This window comes from Hibiscus syriacus, unplaced genomic scaffold, assembly GCF_006381635.1.
Source record: "Hibiscus syriacus cultivar Baekdansim isolate YM2019G1 unplaced genomic scaffold, ASM638163v2 tig00116989_pilon, whole genome shotgun sequence".
Classification (NCBI taxonomy): Eukaryota; Viridiplantae; Streptophyta; class Magnoliopsida; order Malvales; family Malvaceae; genus Hibiscus; species Hibiscus syriacus.
Genome location: NW_024063508.1, coordinates 4,203,895 through 4,223,071, shown reverse-complemented (window position 1 = coordinate 4,223,071; position 19,177 = coordinate 4,203,895).

Sequence of the window (19,177 nt, the reverse complement as noted above, 5' to 3'; positions counted from 1 at the left end):
TAACCTTTATAAAAACATTTATAAAAACCAGAGCTCTGTGACACACAATTTAAAATCAAAAATAATACAACTCTTTCTTATAATTCTGAATACATAAGTAAGGTCCTATGAATATACATGCCCTCTAAATTATAATATAGTACTCTGAATAAGATGATAGAAGTTCTGATGTGATGGTGCTCCACGAACTGCTTAAGTTACCGACATGTCAATGAAAAACATCTGAATGTTGAGCTTACAAAGCCCAGTATTATAATCGCTAATCTAGAGCAGCATTATAATTTCATAAACATAAGCATGTTGAAGGCATGGTACTAAGCAGTAGGTACATGTATGACCTAGATCAAGTGCTACCTACTTAAGACTTTACTGCTCTATCACTGAAGTAGGGGTCTCACACTTCCCTCAATCTTCTGTTAAGGGCCTCAAAATGAGTACACCATTAAATGGTCTCTAACTTTAATGATTGAAATTGCTACACATTGTCTAAATGTGACTCTGACACCCCTATGTATTTTGTGAATATGAAACTGACACAGTTGTGCATTATCTGAATGCAACACTAGCTATATTATGATAGTATTTGATATCACATAGCATCATATACTAGCCTACTAAGAGGGGATATTGGTATCACATAGCATTAGTAAAGTCCATTCTAAGTTACAGAATAATATCTTAGTATCACATAGCATCAGGTAGACCAACATGAAAGAATCCTAGTGTCATACATCAATTAAATTCCCACTCAACTAAAGCGTTGGCTTAGTATCACACAACATCAAACCATGATTTTATGATAAATAGGGTATTGGACTGATGCAACTACACATGTATATCTAAGGCCTGAATGCCACATAACACTATCATTGCTAACCTACTCCCACTCCTCATGAGTGTTTGGCCTCGCACCCTAGCTAGCTCCTAAAGTGCCTCGCGCACTGATAATGCCCTCGAAGGTAGCTAAGGTAACCTGGCTATACCCTAGTATGGTTGGACACACTATAGTGAGGTTAACCCCTTACTATATACTATTCCACACATCATCTCATCTAGAATGTTATGTTGGGGTTTATTATTCTGTTACTTATGTTAGTTATTAAGTGGCTCTATTCTAGTCATTGTCTACGAATTGTGAGTACTAAATATGGGAGCAAATATATGTGCAAGTATACACAATCGAACAAGTAATACAGTGATGAGTGAGTATCGTATCCATAGGGATTGGAGAGATCTTGAGTAAAGTTTATACACTATTCTAAAGTACCTAAGTATAGCTAATGATATTCACAAATGAGAATGTTGTGGCAAAATGGATGGAGATGTCGTGACAAATTAAATTGTGTTTAGTACAAACAAATTGAAATGCAAAGGCAATATAAAATGTAAATACTGGATTTGATTATCAGGACTTTAGACTTCCTCACACGACAAGCTACTATGGGAATGAGTGATAGGAGACACTAAGGAAAATCTAAGTCCATTTCTCAGAATTATCTTACTTCTATATCTAATATGCCCGACAGAGTCTACTAGGGTGCCCTATGTTATCTCTAGTAAGGGACTCGACAGAGTGAAGATGCCTTGGTAAAATCGGTTGGCATAAACCCCTACAGTGATCCTATGGGTCCAGATAATAGGATATGTCTTGGCAATACCTTTTTGTAGCAGCATTAACATCTAACCTATCGCTCATGCACAACTCCTTTTAGTCGAATGAAATTTTAGCCTTATCTCTAAGGTGGATTAGGCCTAGTTACTATCTAGAACCCCTTTCTTATATGGTTCCTCCCTAGTTTCTCTCAAACACTAAAGATGTGCTACCTAGATATTCTCTCGAACATTAAGTAATCTCCTAAGGAACGACTACACTCGTAGCTCCTACAACCTTAAGACACTAAGCTTCATAAACAAAACAGAATATAACATAGAAAAATAATCATTCATTAAAGCAAAACTTAAATATCCAAAATAAACTCCCACCAAATAAGATTAGTTCATGGTGGGATTCAAAATAAGCAAGCACAAAGAAAGTTAATTCATTTCTTACAACCCAAATAATAAATAACGAAAGCAAAGAGCAAAGGGAATGAGGAAAAGCCTTCGACGTGCACTGCCGGAGCTTCCCTCGGCCACCACGAACTGTCCCAACGATCTAGCTCCTCTCGGACGCCTAGTTCGCCACTCCCTCTAGCTTGTCAGCGGAGGAATGCCACGGTAAAAACGATTGACGAAAAAAATAGAGATATTTTTCTCCGAAGTTTTAGGCTCCTGGCGGCTGTCTAAAAATCTCCAAGTCTCCTCAAATAGTCAGGCTTCATCACTTATTTATAGGGGAGAATGAACCTAGGGTTTTATGTTAAAATTACACTAGTACCCTAAAGATCATTCCTTTTATGTGAGAGTCGGTGCAAAGATGGTAACTGACCCCTCCATTATGGTTGATTGCAGAAAGCACTTGTTATGCCATGACAACTGGCTCTTACTAAAAATATATTCTTTGACTTTTCTGCCCAGAAATGTTGCCTAAGATGTCGCGACAATCGCATTTTGCTCAGTAGTCTCATCATGTCGTGGCAATTCCCATTTTCTTATCTTTGCTCCCAAATCCTGCACATCATTAAACAAAACATCTTCCCTATAACGTAACACTGATTGCAAAATAAAATGTCGCGGCAAACAAAATTTCACCACACACATATATGCTCCTAAATGCATCTATATGATCCTATATGAGCTATTAGACAATCAATAACTTAAGTGAAAAGGTCCCAAATATGACCTTTTTATGGAGTTATCATGCCCCCAAACTTAAGCTATTGCTTGTCGTCAAGCAATGGATAGTATTAAGCAAAATAAAAATACCATGGCAAGTTCAGAAGCAGAATAGTTGTATGGGATAAAATTTCAGCCCTCAGCACACTTGGCTTTAACATGCTAGACTAGTTTGAGAAATCAAGTACTGCCCCCTAGGGAAGATTCTTTGTGTGGGTGTGTGCGTGTTTGTATCCAGTCCATACTTAACAAATCTAAAATTTTTCTAAGCAAGTTTTCTTGTTTTGCCACGACATTTACAATTTTTACTCCTACATTATTTTCTTTTCCTTTTTTTTTCTTTTTTTTACACTGCTGCAAGGGGAGTAGGTGTGACATTTCCTGGAAACTACAAATAAATAAATGGCAGCTATGGTATATGAGTGAATGAAAGTAGTCACGGGATGACTCTACTTGACTAGCTTGGGGTGGAAGGTATGTTCCCTTTCACTTAGAGTGTGGGATGGTAGGTGTGATAGGCTGACTCCCCTCGTAGCAGTGTAAAAAAATGAAAAAAAAAGGAAAAGAAAATAATGTGGGAGTAAAAATTGTAAATACCGTGGCAAAACAAGAAAACTTGCTTAGAAAATTTTTATATTTGTTAAGTATGGACTGGATACAAACATGCACACACCCACACAAAGAATCTTGCCCTAGGGGACAGTACTTGATTTCTCAAACTAGTCTAGAATGTTAAAGCCAAGTGTGATGAGGGCTGAAATTTTATCCCATACAACTATTTTTCTTCTGAACTTGCCATGGTATTTTATTTTGCTTAATACTATCCATTGCTTGAGGACAAGCAATAGCTTAAGTTTGGGGGTGTGATAACTCCGTAAAAAGGTCATATTTGGGACCTTTTCACTTAAGTTATTGATTGTCTAAGAGCTCATATAGGATTATATAGATGCATTTAGGAGCATATAGTTGCATGTGGTGAAATTTTGTTTGTCGCGACATTTTATTTTGCAATCAGTGCTGCGTTATTGGGAAGATGTTTTGTTTAATGATGTGCAGGATTTAGGAGCAAAGATAAGCAAAAGGGAATTGCCATGACATGATGAGACTACTGAGCAAAATGCGATTGTCGCGACATCTCGGACGGCATTTCTGGGTAGAAAAAGTTAGAATATATTTTTAGTAAGAGCCAGCTGTCATGGCATAAAAAGTGCTTTATGCAATCAACCATAATGGAGGGGCCAATTACCATCTTTGCACTGACTCTCACATAAAAGGAATGAACTTTAGGGTACTAGTGTAATTTTAACATAAAACCCTAGGTTCATTCTCCCCTATAAATAAGAGATGAAGCCTGGCTTTTTGAGGAGACTTGGAGATTTTTAGACAGCCGCCAAGAGCCTAAAAATTCGGAGAAAAATATCTCTATTTTTTTACACTGCTGCGACGGGAGTCAGCCCATAACACCTACCATTCCACACTCTAGGTGAAAGGGATCATACCTTCCACTCCCGAGCTAGTCAAGTAGAGTCATCCCGTGACTACTTTCATTCACTCATATACCATAGCTGCCATTTATTTATTTGTAGTTTCCAGGAAATGTCATGGCATAACGGAGTGTCCCTCTGCAGATATACCGAAGCATTTATTCACAACTTCATTTTTTCTTTTTTCTTTTTTTTTTTTAAAAAGTAGGGTTTTCATCGTTTATGCCAAGACATGCAAGAGTTCTCTTATAAAAAATTTCTAAGTTCCTTAAGCATGAAAAACATACAATCGTGTATTCAAAGGTTTCAAAGAAGCAAGCCCTAGAGTTGGTTCTATCATCCTCAAAAGTTATGTACATTCAATCCTAACCATCAAGAATTCATCATAATCGGGCATCCTTAATTTATTCCAGAAACCCAATTCAACCACTTACTAATGTCATGGCATATTTATTCTACTAATACTATCATGCAATGATTTAAGAACCCTACCTCCCCCAAACTTGAGAGAAGCATTGTCCTCAATGCTAAATAAAAACTAAGGAAAAATCTAAACTACATGCTATGAAATTCAATGCAATGCAAGGTACATTGACTTCATGCTTATGGTGGTGCGGCGGTTGTGTGATGTGTGCACTTTTGAAATTGTGTGGAGCTGGAGTATTTAGAATCTGATGTTGGTACGGTTAAAATTTGGATGGATCCTAACCTTGCAAAGAAAAATAAAATATTCAATTAAAAGAAAACAGAATAAAATCAGTAACAAAATAAACATTTATTTATGAACAGGAGTAAATCCAAAATGTCACGGCATCTTCAAGATGCTTGGCAAGTATCGATATCGTACAAGAGGAGTGCAGATTTGTCGCGTTCGATCGGAGCGCCAGTATAGACCAAAATGCCCCACATATAACAGTTCCACGTTCAAAGTATTTTGCCCTGGCATTTTGTATCTTTCACACCTGAATTGTAGGACATTTTTAGTAGTCCTATCTTCTTCAAAGTGTTTTTTGCCTGAAGCTAAATGGTAGTGGAGTGAGATCTCTTTCGCTCTTTTTTTCCATGGAAACTTGAAATCATTTGGGCTGCAAATTCGTTGGTGAGGTCGAAGTCATCCCTATAAAAGTAGCCACCATCGTGTATGACCTTGTTCTTTCCTATGCTATTCAAGTAAGGATGCAAAAGAACACTAATGAGAAAATTGACAATGTTAGCATACCACAAAATTGTCGCGAAAAATAATAATTTCTAATCTCTATTTCATTCCTTAATTCTTTTATAATTTCTAGTCTAGACATATGGCAGTTACTTGGGGTTTGGGATGAGTAAATTCAATAGAATCCAAAGGTTCAAATTTCATACCTGTTCTAGCTATGGGTGAGCTAGACTGACTTATCTCCTTTTGAATATCATCGAGCTCCTCGTCGTCTTCTTGATCAAGCTTCAAGTGATTATCAGTGCATAAAAATTTGTTGCGGTAAAATTCTGCAACTTTCCTTTGGTCATCAACTCCTACTGATGGGGGCTTTTCTTTTGCCGTGGCAAAATTTTTCTTATCTTCATTGGTTGCACTCTTCGAACCCTCATCATTGTTTTCCAGAAAAAATGAAGCTTTTTTCACCTTCGGATCTTCGTGCATAATCTCATTACCGGACTCTCTGAGTGTCTCCCTCCAAAACTTAGCATCTTTGTCGATTTTAGTTCCACTCCTTAAGGTGAATGTACCACAATGTTCTATGTCTTGAGCCTTAGTGACTTCAGTATCACTAGGTAGACTGCCATGTGGACAAGACTGTAATGTCGTGGCAATTTGGCCAACCTGACCCTCCAAGGCCCTTAAAGACGAGCTGTGACTTTGAAGCAAAGCTTCTTGGCTTTTTATAGAGGTCACATGGTCATGCAGCATGGTCTTCGTGGTTGCTATAAAATCTTGCATTGTGGCCTCTAAAGAATATATGTTGGATGAAGATGGCACTCCCTCGTTAGAATTATGCCATGACATATTCATTTGAAAACCTTGGGAGTCATTGAAGTTCTGCTGCCTAACGGGCTGACTAGCATTGTTGGTTCCTTGATTTCCCCAAGAGAAGTTTGGATGCTGACACCATCCAAGATTATTAGAATAGGGGTTGTCATTACCCCGATTATAGTTCTCTACATAGTTGATAGACTCTAGATTGGCCGGACACTCACTTTCATGGTGATTGCCATGGCATAATAAACATGATGAGTTGGATGTGTTCATTCTAGTTCCAGACCTGAAATAGGGAAATTGGTAATCATGATTAGCAGTTCGATCAAGAATTTCAAAAGCCTCTTCAGGTGATTTATCGAGCAATGTCCCATTTTCCATGGCATCTAGCATCATCCTCGTGGGTGCATTGACTCCATTGTAGAACATCACAACTTGAGTACAGTCGTGGAATCCATGATTGGGGCATTTGCGAAGCAAACTTTTGTATCGATCCCAGCACTTATACATAGACTCTTCATCGCCTTGGTGAAAAGATGCTGTGGCATTTCTAAGATAGTTGTTCATATTGGGTTGATATGACGTAGTAAAAAAGTTTTGCACAAGTCATCCCAAGACCTTATCGAGCCGGAAGGTAATCCATTGAGCCATGCCCTGGCATGATCTTTCAAAGAATATAGGAATAATTTTAACTTCAGCACATCTTCATGCACACCTTATTGTCGAAAAGACTCACAGACCTCAAAAAATGGCCGAACATGTTGCCTTGCATCCTCATGAGGAGCACCACCAAATTGTCCAATCAAGTCCAACATGTCGAACATAACCTGTTTGAGCTCGAATTGGGTTGCCTAAATCTTGGGAGCTACAATAGCAGGTTTTAGGTCATCCAATGTGGGAGTTAAGTGATCTCTAACAGTTCGTGGTCGAGCAATATTCCCAGTATTTGGAATTATCGTGGCACTTAGAACTGCAGGATCCTTCACCTGATTTTGCATAACATGAGCCTCAGGTTCAATATGAAATAATGGTTCCTTGGGTCTTTTACGGGTCATGCGACAACGTAACACCTGAGAAAGGTAAACACAAAAACAAGTAACTATGTACAAAGAAAAGAAATAAAATGGTGCAACAACTAAACTCAACATCATCAATTGCCAATCCCCGGTAACGGCGCCAAAAACTTGTCTGCGAATTGTGAGTACTAAATATGGGTACGGAAATATGTGCAAGTATAAACAATTGAACAAGTAATACAGTGATAAGTGAGTATCGTATCCACAGGGATTGGAGAGATCTTGAGTAAAGTTTATGCACTATTCTAAAGTAACTAAGTATAACTAATGATATTCACAAATGAGAATGATGTGGCAAAATGGATGGAGATGTCGTGACAAATTAAATTGTGTTTAGTGCAAACAAATGGAAATGCAAAGGCAATATAAAATGTAAATACTGGATTTGATTATCAGGACTTTAGACTTCCTCACACGACAAGCTACTATAGGAATGAGTGATAGGAGTCACTAAGGAAAATCTAAGTCCACTTCTCAGAATGATCTTACTTCTATGTCTAATATTCCCGACAGAGTCTACTAGGGTGCCCTATGCTATCTCTAGTAAGGGACTCGACAGAGTGAAGATACCTTGGTAAAACCAGTTGGCGTAAACCCCTGCAGTGATCCTACCGGTTGCCAAAACAGGATATGTCTCGAAAATACCTTTTTGTGGCAGCATTAACATCTAACCTATTGCTCATGCATAACTCCTTTTAGTCGAATGAAATCCTAGTCTTATCTCTAAGGTGAATTAGGCATAGTTACTATCTAGAACCCCTTGCTTATGTGGTTCCTCCCTAGTTTCTCTCAAACATTAAAGATGTGCTACCTAGATATTCTCTCGAACACTAAGTAATCTCCTAAGGAACGACTACTCTCATAGCTCCTACAACCTTAAGGCACTAAGCTTCATAAACAAAACAGAATATAACATAGAAAAATAATCATTCATTAAAGTGAAACTTCAATATCCAAAATAAACTCCTACCAAATAGGATTAGTTCATGGTGGGATTCAAAATAAGCAAGCACAAAGCAATTTAATTCGTTTCTTACAACCCAAATTATAAATAACGAAAGCAAAGAGCAAAGGGAATGAGGAAAAGCCTTCAACGTGCAAAGTCAGAGCTTCCCTCGACCACCACGAATTGTCCCAGTGATCTAGCCCCTCTCGGATGCCTAGTTCGCCACTCCCTCTAGCTTGTTAGCGGAGGAATGACATGGTAAAAATGATTGATGGAAAAAATAGAGATATTTTTCTCCAAATTTTTAGGCTCTTGGCGACTGTCTAAAAATCTCTAAGTCTCCTCAAAAAGTCAGGCTTCATCTCTTATTTATAGGGGAGAATGAACCTAGGGTTTTATGTTAAAATTACACTAGTATCCTAAAGTTCATTCTTTTTATGTGAGAATCGGTGCAAAGATGGTAACTGGCCCCTCCATTATGGTTAATTGTAAAAAACACTTTTTATGCCATGACAACTGGCTCTTACTAAAAATATATTCTTTGACTTTTTCTGCCCAGAAATATCGTCTGAGATATCGCAACAATCACATTTTGCTCAGTAGTCTCATCATGTCATGGCAATTCCCTTTTGCTTATCTTTGCTCCCAAATCCTGCACATCATTAAACAAAACATCTTCCCCATAACGCAGCACTGATTGCAAAATAAAATGCCGCGGCAAACAAAATTTCACCACATGCAACTATATGCTCCTAAATGCATCTATATGATCCTATATGAACTCTTAGACAATCAATAACTTAAGTGAAAAGGTCTCAAATATGACCTTTTTACGGAGTTATCAGTCATTCAATACTTGAGGCGTATTAGTTACTCTGCCTCAAGAGAAGTCTCTATACGTTTCGTGATTCTACAATGATTACTGGGTTTACTGATCACTGGTTGTACTATTAGCTAGCCTGATACTTAACTCAGGTTTAACTTTGAGTGGTAACGCTCTAATTGCTCTTATCAAACTTCCTTTCAGGACCCTTGAACTAAAAGGGATAACTTACCCCTATTAGGTTTACTGCATTCAAAGTTCATGTTTTCCACTATTACTAATTATGACTTATTCCTTGTATCGCTTGTTGGTACATCCTCTGTAATGATCCTCATCCTCAACAATCTATATACGTCCTCGACTAAAGATATTTCGACGTAATACACTTAATTTGGTTACATCAGTTGTAACCCGCTCCTATGAGTGCTTATAGGTATATTTGGTCATTTATGTCCCTCACGAACTATGTCTTACTATTACAGATCATCTTTATCTCTTATGGGCCTTAAACAGGTCAAAATTGGCCATCCAAAGTGAGTAGTATCGATACTCTAGGGTCAAGTATAGATACCCCTATGAGTATCAATACCAAAAATGCATCATGTTTTTGAAATTGAGGCCTGATATCGATATTGTCACCCTAATTATCGATACTACAGGGGCAGTATCGATACTGACTTTGGCAATATCGATTCTCCTTGCCTAAATCCCTATTTTTTGCCTCAAATTAACCAATATTGATATTGTTCATCCCAATATCGATACTAAAACTAAAAAATGGTTTATTTAGGCTTTGATAACACCTAAAAATCATCCTAGATGATTTAGGTTTGTTTCTAATCTTATTTTAAAGCTTTAGTAAGTTGTTTAGGGCCTTAAGGTAGCATAAAAACGTCTGTTAACTTCTAAAACGTAATTTGATCTTTATATCAAATATAAACCTAAAATGCTTAAATACTCATATATTAGGAAAGACATGAAATTTATGAAAGCTTAATACTCCAACTAAAATGCCTAAATACTCATATATTAGGAAATACTATAAATTTATGAAAGCTTAATACTCCAAAGGATTAGGAATACACTACCTTGATGTTAGAATCCCGAAATGAAGCTCCTTGCTTAACCAAACTCATTTCCTTGAAGATTTGGATGATTTCTCTGAACTTTCTCTTAAAATTTAACTTGGCCTTTGAATAGGAATAGAAGAACAAAATGGAGAAAATAGGGAGAAGAAGAAGATGGATCAAATATAAAGAATTCATTTTTATAAAATAGGAAAATTACCGGTTTGGTTCCTCCCATCCTTCAACTATTCCAAAAAACACTTTTTACGGCTAATTGGCCCAAGATCAACTCAAATAAACCCAATTCGGTCCAATAGCTTAAAATAAAATTTTTACAGGGTCCATTTATATCTTCGGGCAAACTCGAAACTACTAGCCCATAATTTGGGGTGTTACAACTCTTTTCTCCTTAAAAGAAATTTCATCCTAAAAAATTTACTTGGATTGAATAGTGACCTATCATTAGGTCCAACACTTAGAAATCTTGAAGCTCTTAATCCTTATCAAAACTTATTCTCAAGGAAGAAGTCCTCACAATATGACATATACTTCGAAACTTGCAAAATTGATCTACGATTTCCTGAAGGCTCTACTAACACCAGAGTTTAAATGAAAACCTTCAATAGGCACAAAACCAAAGAAATAACCTTTTTACAATCTAATACTGACTACTGAAGATATGATGACAATTCTCGACTAACGTCAATCTTTATGCTTCCGTTGTACAACTCTGGTTCAATACTAATCCATACTACCTGATTGTTTTGTTAGAGTATGCCCAAAGACCAATCACATGATGATTATAATAATACTTTTATTTACTGATTTTATTGAATAAAGGCATTGCCGCTATTATTTTCATTTATATATATGTGTTTAACATAAACTGGAAGATAATAAAGTCCATATAATAACATAATTGTTATTATTAAAAGATCCCTAGTCAAGTATTATTATGGGCATGGACAATAATAATACGCTTAAGACTAACATGTTATTGATTGATGACAATGAGTTTTCATTGACATAGAGATGTCAGAATTGATACATGATTATATTGTTAGAGAATAATGTATTGGATTGACCGACCATGAGCATATATATTGGATTATTATGTGACAGTCATAACATTGCTCATGGTGGTGACTATATGTATGATCCTCAGACTTGAGATCAATACTATCCCAACATATATTGTTGTATGTTTTGATGCAGCTAAACAATCTCTGTAACTGGTTGCTCTATAAAGACTGTTATTGAATATATCTCAATATATGCAGTGGGTGTGTATGATTAAGATAAGATTTGTCCTTCCTACATAATAGGAATTTTATCACATGCCACTTGATTGAGTAAGACTAGAAATGCATGGCCATGCTCGAATAAGTTGATATGAGATATAATAAACTATTCGTTAATTAAAGTCTACTTTAGATATCAAGAAACAATAGATGGGCTATAAAAATGTGACTATTCCAAGACTTGTGCTTATTCTAGATATAAAGGACATAAGGATGTAATACATAAAAGAGTAATCACCAAGATGATATGTCGAATCATATTTTCTTGTAACTTATGTGACAGTGATATATTGCTAGATGTCACTCATTGTATGTAATATTAGAATTGTTCTAATAATTACTGCTAACGTTACAATAACCTACAAAGTCACACCCTAGGATTAAAACGAGCAAAGATGTACAATTTGTTGTACATTACTAAAATATATATCTAGAGTTAATTAAATATATGTTTTAATAATCCCGAATATTTAATTTCAATTAATTAAATATAGATTTAATTAATTTGAAATAATAAAATCCCACTATGACTATAGTAACTTGGATATAAGAGGATTATTAAATTCTAATTAATTAAATATATATTTAATTAATTTGAAATAATAAAACCCTAATATAATTAGGGTAACTTGGCTATAAAAGGGTGTGTTAGGTCTAACAGTCGTTTTAACAACACACACTCAAAACCTTCAGCCGTTTTCTCTTAAAAGAGTTTTGGGGAAAACAAAGATTGCTCTCAATCGGGTGAACTGAGTAGAGGCCGAGACGTGATTTGAACCGATCTACACCACCAGTATTCATTGTTGTCTTTGTTGTTTTTCAAGGAACCCACTGTAAGTATTCGCATCTCTTCCTCCCGATTTCAATTTTTCGTACTTGGATCGCTGGTGAGGCCGTCGAGTTTTGTTTCCGCTGCGCCATGGGGTGCGCCGACGGTCCCAACATGTTTCTCATATACTCAGTGGTTTAGACTTGATTTACTCACCTGATCGAGAGTCTAAGGTGCTCACAATTAGAAATTGACCACTTACCAAGCAGAACTAGCAACATATGGTTCTCTTAAAGAGCATGCTTCACAAAATGGAGATCTCATGTGACTACACTCTGACTTAAGGATTATGAGACTATACATCTTATACTCATTATCACTTACCACCACAAAACTATATGATGACAACTAACACTAATCGAATGATGCTTTATGCACTCGATCTCCTTTAGCCTGAAATACTAAATCTATGATACTACACAATGTTGTATACTGACGAGTACGATATATAGCTCATGCTCATATATCCCACGAAGACATTACTGATGAGATTTGGGTCACTTAGTTGGTTTACTCAGTATTCGTACACGAATGCAAACTAACGAAATCATAGGGATCTCTATACGTCGAGAATCACAACTCACTACTCGACCTATAATACCTTTAAAACTTTGGGTGAGATCCAGAACTACTGCATCGAAATAGACATCTTGCTAACTTACTCCAAATGAGTACTTTGGGAATATGTGCCCAACTAGAAACTAAAGTGCCTTGGCACTGGTTGAGGTATATCCTAATGTTTCTGACAACAAGGCGATTTATTATGCTGGCAAGGGTAACTTGGGCACTCTTAACACTCTCATGAAGATCTCTACCTCCAAGACTAAATTTGGAATTATTAATTCTCTGTAGGTCGATCACATAAACCTTCTACTAATGATATGAAGATGATCATATAGTCTCATATCTAATGAGACCACACGTAAGGATATTCCTAAAAAGAACATGCAAGGGTGGAAGATTTTGTGGCTACATATTCCTTAGTTTTTACTTTCAACTCAACAAGGAACAACCGTTCATACCTATAAAGTCATCATATGTCTCTAATCTTGCAACTCCGAAACCCTAGTAACATTTGTGCTAACATCTTCCTTTTGATCAACTACTGAGCCTAACTCAAGTCTTCGAAGAATATCTAAGGTTTACCTATTAAAGTTTACTTACTAGCCACTTGGATCCTCACTCATAGATTCTCTACCCGAATACACTTCCTACTAGATTCATTGATACCGCAAAAGAATGCATGTACTTACACCTATTGAAATAACATGAAACTGAGGTAGCTGAAAACATACCTGATATCCATCTGAAAAAGAGCAATCTCTGGCCAAATGCTCCAAAGATACGCATCTATAGCACTTCTTATAGTGACAAAGCTGATGTTACCCTCCTCTACTCACGCAAATCTACGGCCCTATTGGCTACCGACTGATGCAAATCTATTGATACACAAGTCCTCCTACTTGAACTATATGGTTTATTCGATAAGCTATTTCTAGTTCTCTGCACTCTCTCCACGACCTTAGCTTATTTTGTTAGAACTGGAAACACTCTAGGTGGGTTTACTGCCAACGCATAAGGATGTCGAGATGAAGCCCCTCTAGAAATCTCTTACACCTCAAGGATTCAGTCGCAACCAACTTTAGAGGATAACGACTTAACCGGAGGAAATGTCTCTCGTACTCGAACACTAAACAATCTCCCTAAACTAGATGAGAAAATTGCATCCTCAACTGATCTATGTATGCTTCATCGATATACTTGCCTCTGAACTCATTTATTAATAAATCCCACATAGGCTCCTTTGGCTATAGAGCCATCTCTACAATATTCCACCAATCAATAGCATCACCTTTGAGCAAAATGGTGACGCACTCTAACTTACCCTCTAGGGTAAGGTGAAGCTGTCGCAACGTTCTCAAGGTCTCTCTCAACCACTAATCGGGTAAAATCATATCATCATCACCTGAACCGTAGAAGTCGATTATCTTGTACCTCCTCAGTCTCTCTACTATGGTTTATGTCAATACTAGCATACTCTAATTGGCTGACTGAGTAGTTTGTGCTCTAGGAATAACGTCTACGATCTCCTTGAGAGAGGAGGTCAAACCTCTGAAGAATGTCGCCTATGTGATTTTTGTGCCTAATAAAACTCCCTGATCCTTTTCCTTAGGCAGAAACTCCTCACTAACTCTATCTTGATAAGAGGCCCGATTCTTCATCCTATCCTTGAGACCACGCTCAGAACTATCGACCATCACAACGCTCTACAACATATATTTAAAAATAAAGCACTATCAGGATTTCAGACTTATACAAGTACTTTAAGTACCTGTGGGCATGTATTCACCGACACTTTACTAAAAATGAGCATTGAGTCCTAGGATCGACTCAACCAGATGATGTAATACCACTAAATATAACACCCTAGACCCGATTGGGCCTAAAATGCCATATTAGGCTACTGAGGCCCCTTGATTTTCAAAACTTGTTCATTTCCTTTTTAAACATGTTGAATTGTATCATAATTAAAATATAAATAATGTTTATAAAAATACTTATAAAATCGGAGCTTCGTGACACATTATTTAAAATCAAAATAATATAACTCTTTCTTATAAATTTGAATACATAAGTAAGGTCATGTGAATACACATACCTTCTAAACTACAATACAATACACTAAAGGAGATGTTGGAAGTCCTGATACGACATGCTCCACGACCTACTCAACCTACCGACCTACCAACGAAAAAATTCTGAATGCTAGGCATACAAAGCCCAACAGTATAATGGCTAATCTAGAGCAGCATAAGAATTTCATAAACATAAGCATGTTGAAGACATGGTACTAAGCAGTAGATACATGTATGGCCTATATAAAGTGTTACCTACTTAAGGCTTTATTGCTCTATCACTGAAGTAGGGTCTCACGATTCCCTTAATCCTATATTAAGGGCCTCGACATGAGTACACCACTAAAAGGTCTCTAACTTTAATGATTAAAACTGCTACACATTGTCTAAATGTGACTCTAAAACCCCCTATATATTTTGTGAATGTGACACTAACTTGACTATGCATTATCTGAATTCAACACTGGCTCTGCTATGATAGTATCTAGTATCACACAACATCATATACTAGCCTACTGAGAGGGGGTTCCAGTATCACATAGTATCAGTAAAGTCTCCTCTAAGCTATTGGATGATCTCATGGTATCACATAGCATCAGGTAGACCATCGAGAAGGATTCTCGGTATCACATAGCATATATTCCCACTCAACTGAAGCGTAGGCTTGGTATCACATAACATCAAGCCAAGCTTTTATAATAACTAGGGTACTATAGTGATGCAACTATACATGTATATCTAAATCCCGAAGACCACACAACACTGACAGTGCTAATCTACTCCTCGAGAGTGTTTGGGCATCGCTCTCTAGCTAGCTCCTAAAGTGCCTCGAGCACTTGTAATGCCCTCTAGGGCAACTAAGGTAACCTAGCTATACCCTAGTATGGTTGGACATACTAAAGTGAGGTTAACCCCTCACTATCTACTATCCCGCACATTTTCTCATCTAGAACGTTATGTTAGGGTTTATTATTCTGTTATTGTTGTTAGTTATTAAGAGGCTCTATTATGGGTGTTCAATACTTAGTAGCATATTAGTCACTATGCCTCAAGATAAGTCTCTATATATTTTGTGATTCTATGATGATTACTGGGTTTGCTTATCACTGGTTTTACTATTTACTAGCCTGATTCCTGAATCGAGTCTAACTTTGAGTGGTAACTCTCTAATTGCTCTTATCGAACTTTCTTTCAAGGCCCTTTGAAATGAAAATGGTGGCTTACCCCTCTTGACTTATTCCTTATACCATTTACTGATACATCCTCAACAATCTGCATACGTCCTCAACTGAATATATTTTGACGTAATACGCTTAATTTGGTTATATATATTGTAACCCATTCCTATGAAGGCTTCTAGGTATATTTGGTCATTTAGGTCCCTCACGGACTAAGTCTTACTATTACGGATCATACTTAGCTCTTACGGGGCTTAAACTGGTCAAAATTGGCCATCTAAAGTGAGTAGTATAGATACTCTACTTGCAGTATTGATACATTAGGGTCAAGTATCGATACCCCTATGAGTATCGGTACCAAAAATGCATTTTGTTTCTGAAATTGAGGCTCAATATCGATATTGTCAACAGTATCGATACTCTTCTTGGTAGTATTGATACTTCCTACCTAAATCCCTAATTTTTGCCCTAATTTAACCAGTATTGATACTATTCATCCCAGTATCGATACTCGAACCCGAAAATGGTTTATTTAGCTCGAGAAACATAAAAAAAATATCCTAAATGATTTGGGTTGGTTTCTAATCTTATTTTGAAGCTTTAGTAAGTTGTTTAGGGTCTTAAGGAGCATAAAAACATATTTTTAACTTCTAAAACGTAATTTGATTTTGATATCAAATATAAACCCTAAAATGCTTAAATACTCAAATCTTAGGAAATACTTGACATTTATAAAAGCTTAATACTCCAAAGGATTAGAAATACACTACCTTGATGCTAAGATCCCGAATTGAAGCTCCTTGCTTAACCAAACTCCTTTCCTTGAAGATTTGGATGATTTCTCTCAACTTTTCTCTTTAACTTAAAATTGGCCTTTGTAGAGAAAGAGAAGAAGAAAACGGAGGAAATAGGGAGAATAAGAAGATGGATGAAATATAAAGAATTCATCTATATAAAATGGGAAAATTGCCCACTTTGTAATACCCCAAATCTCGGGTTAGTAGTTTGGGTCATTCCGAAACCCATAATTCAAACCCATTAGATCTCCTAAATTAGTTTAGACTGAGTGAAAATGGTATTGGGCTTAAGTTTGGCCCAAACGTTAAAGGTAAGTGATGGTTTTAGGTTAGGAAAAAAAGAGGGACCAATAGAGCAATTTAACTATTGCTTGTTTTAAAGGATAAACCCCCTTATATTTAGAGGACTTCATGTGAACCAAACTTCTCAAGAACTCTTCCATTTCCTCTTCTCTTCATTCTTCTTTTTCTCTAATAAAGCAAGCAAAAAGGTATAAGCTTTTTGAATCTCAAGCCTAGTCAGAGTCGATCAAGGTAAAAACCTTAATCTTCATCCTTCAAGCTTGATTTCAAGCCCTGAATCTTAAGCTTTGAGCATTATTTCAAAAATGGGTTTTTAAGAAAGGTTAAGGGAATCAAAGGATTCAAGTTTATTCTAGTAAATTTGAGTTGTTTGGAGTATTCTTAACCTTGTTTTAAGTCTTAGATGATAAAATAAACCCTTTTTCTTGCCTTTGTTTAGCTAAAGAGGTTGAAGAAAGTTCAAAGGCAAATGATAAAGGAAAAAATGCCTCATAGTTGAATTTATAGAGGTTTTAGAAGCCAAGGAAATTAGGTAACACACTCACAGGTTTCTCATACAAGTTGTGGAGCATTAGAAATGAGTTATAGCTAGAAAGTTGAGTTTGAAGCATGTTAAGTAAGTTTTCATGGTAGATTTTTATTAAAGTTATTTTGGCATGTTTAAAGCCTTATTTATGACCCATGTGATTCATATAAGACTTAATAACAAGTGGGAAACTTCAAGGTAGTAAAATTTAGGGAGTTTAAGGGACTAATTCATGCCCAAATAGGGCATTTTTAAGGGGTGGGAGTATCGATACTGCGTGTTCATAAGGAAAGCTTAAATCAAGAGTTTTTTTAAAGAGTAGTATCGATACTGAGGGTTCGGTATCGAGACCGAAAGGCTTGGTTTCAAGATCAAAATTCCAATATGCCATTTTGGTATCAGCACTCTAGGGAGTATTGATACCCAAGGTCCCAACATTGATACTCATATAGGAGTATCAATACTCCCTTTTTTTATGGCATTTAAGTTAGGGTATCAATACCCCAAGTAAGGTATCGACACTGAGGAGAGCTTATCGATACTGCAAGGCCAGTATCGATACCAAGGTTAATTCTTGGGTTTAAATAGATATTAATTATAGAGGCAAGTGAGGTTTCCCAAAATCTTTTAATTTCTTCCAAATAAGACTACAAGTGAGAACAATAATAATGCTTAATTTAAACGTAGAAACGAGATAAAGTAGGGTGAAATAAGATTAGCCTTGTTTGAATGCTTGGGAAATGATCAGGACACTTGAGTTCTTTTAGAAAAACCAGTAGTGTCGAAAGTATAGAATCAGTCCAGATATCCTTAGGGAGTGCGCAAGGAACTTTAAGCTAACTAACTAGTGTCAATGACCGACACTCGCAAGGGGTGGGTTAGTCGAGGGTGTTGACCGATGCAGAGATTCCAGGAAATCATCCTCGGTAGACTAAAGTGGTTTACCATAGATCCACCATGATGTTTACCATAGAGTAGAGAATGAGTATACAAGTATACTCACTAATATAGTAGACTTGATAGCTTGAGCCTTTCAGTGATACAATCTTAGTATGTTGTAGTTGTTAATGTGGCACTGAGCTAGTTAGCTTAGCATTTGTAATTTGTTTCCTTACGCAAATTAGGTGGAACATTTAAGAAGCTTTAGAGTGAACAAGGACCAGACCAAGTGCAGATCAGAGTACGTCTCAAGTTTTGAAGGGCATGTATATTTATAAACCCTGCTTGTAAAGTTGAGTCGTAAACTTATTTAAGAGTTGGTATGTATATGTTTTGAATATAAATATTTATTTTTAGGAGATCCCCCGATGTAAAGTTTTCAATTATATTTATGGTTGATTTTTATTATGAAAAAAGGTTAGTAAAATTGTCGTTTTAAATTAAGATAAATGAGAGAGAAAATTGGTTAGTCACTTTAGTACTTTCGTGTGACATTTAGATCAGTCGACTATGTGTTGTATCAGT